This window comes from Alexandromys fortis, unplaced genomic scaffold, assembly GCF_014885135.2.
Source record: "Alexandromys fortis isolate MF-2015 unplaced genomic scaffold, M_Fortis_MF-2015_v1.1 scaffold_140, whole genome shotgun sequence".
Lineage (NCBI taxonomy): Eukaryota > Metazoa > Chordata > Mammalia > Rodentia > Cricetidae > Alexandromys > Alexandromys fortis.
The window spans coordinates 2,342,093-2,344,208 of record NW_026068048.1 but is presented as its reverse complement, the minus strand read 5'-3'; the positions used below and the strand labels follow the sequence as shown (position 1 = coordinate 2,344,208).

Sequence of the window (2,116 nt, the reverse complement as noted above, 5' to 3'; positions counted from 1 at the left end):
AGAGGGCGCCAGACTTCATTACAGATGGTTGTGAGCCACCATGTGGTTGCCGGGAATTGAACTCAGGACCTTTGGAAGAGCAGGCAATGCTCTTAACCTCTGAGCCATCTCTCCAGCCCCCTAGTTTTTTTTTTTAAGATGTATTATTGTACATGTGGGGTGTGGGTGGTACAGGCGTGCAGAGATCAGAGGACAGCTGTGTGGAGTCAGGTTTCCTGCCCACCTTTACATATGCAAATGCGGGTTCTCAGGCTCACCTGTCAAGTACTTCCTCTCCTGGTCCATCGCTGGCCCCACATTCTCCTTGTTAAGACAGGGTCTTGCTGTGTAGTGCAGGCTGGTGTTGAATTCCTGATCCTCCTCTTGGGTTCATGTTTTTCCTTTTTCTTCCTCCCTTGCTGAAGTACTTTAGGGCAAACCTCAGATGTGCCTTTTCGCCCCTGCCTGTTGAGTAGGCATCGCCACTAAATCAGGGCCCACGGAAAGAGTGCCTCTAGCACTGATGTGTGACTTCTAGTCAGTATTTAATACTCCAGCATATTCTCTTCTGTGAAATCAGAGGACCCTGCTGACTACAGGACCTCAAGATATGCTAGATTTTTATAAGAATTGATGAAGTGATTATAACATTCATGCTCATTTCAGAAACACTGAAAGCGTGTCTTAGAACCAAAATATGGTACTTTAGCCGGGCGGTGGTGGCGCACGCCTTTAATCCCAACACTCGGGAGGCTGAGGCAGGCAGATCTCTGTGAGTTTGAGACCAGCCTGGGCTACAAGAGCTAGTTCCGGGACAGGCTCCAAAACCACAGAGAAACCCTGTCTCGAAAAAAAAAAAAAACAAAAAAAAAAAAAATATGGTACTTTAGTTCAGTGTGGTGGTTGCACATCTGACATCCTAGCATACGGGAGGTGGATCAGAAGTTAAAGGTGACCCTGGGCTACTTGAGATCCCATTATTTTTTTTTTAAGTGTGTGTGCGTGTGTGTAAATATATAGCACCCATATGTGTGCCTGTGGGGATCAGTAAAAGGTATTTGGTCTCCTGGAACTGGAGTTACAGATGTGAGCCTCCTTATGGGTGCTGGGAATCAAACCTGGGTCCTCTGCAAGAGCAATAAGTATGCTTAATTGGCGAGTCATCTCTCCAGCCTCTCTTATTGTATACTGTATTGAGATTTGCTTTGACTTGCTGTGGGATGGTGATTGTTGTTAGACAGAGTTTTACTTAGTCTAGAGTGACCTTGAACTCCTGAGATCCTGCCTCAGCCTCCTGGGAGCTGGGTTACTGGCAAAGGCCACCACACCCTGTCTGAAGCAGTGCCGGGATGGATGCCATGCTTCATGTGTGCTAGGCTATATATGGTACAGGAATTTATATATATTGGTTTGGTTTGGTTTTGTTTTTCAAGACAGAATTTCTCTGTGTAGCAGTGCTGGCTGTCCAGACTTGCTCTGTAGACCAGGCTGACCTCAAACTCACAGAGATCCGCCTACCTCTGCCTCCTGAGTACTGGGATTAAAGATGTGAGCTAATACCTCCTGGCTGTGTTTGTGTTTTTTAAGATGTTATTAATTGTGTGCTTGGGTATGTGCATTTGAGGGGGTCAGAGCCTTCTGGAGATGGAGCCTCCTGACTCAGGTTTGGGAACTGAACTCTGCTCTTCCTGTTCTCTTAACCAGAGTCATGGCTCCAGCCCCATCTGTAGGTTTGTGGTTATTTTTAGAATCTTCAGCTTTTAATTATGAATATGTGTGTGTTAAGGGTGAATGCAGGTGCCTGGGGTGGTCAGAAGAGTGTCAGATCCCCTGGAACAGGATATACAGGCAGCTGTGAGCTGCCTAACATGGGGGTTGGGAACTGAACTCCAGCCCTCTGCAACAGGCAATAACACTGAGTCATCTCCCCAGACTTGTGTGTGTGTTTATTTAAGTGTTTAAGGCTATTCTAATCTTATATGTGTGGGGACAAAGGTCAGTATCTCTATTATCTGCATTTGAATCATTTTTGTCCAGTCATCTTTTATTTTCCCTAATAAAAAACATTTGTTTTCCTAAAAAATTTAGTGTTTTGTAGATTTTTTTTTTTTTTTTTTTGTTTTTTGAGGCAGGGTTT

General features: G+C 44.9%; 1 protein-coding gene across 1 annotated transcript in view; it reads left to right on the top strand.

Moving 5' to 3' along the window:
• Cox6b1 (cytochrome c oxidase subunit 6B1) overlaps nucleotides 1-2,116 on the top strand; it is a 26,233-nt gene that overhangs the window by 3,723 nt on the left and 20,394 nt on the right. The window lies entirely within an intron of this gene.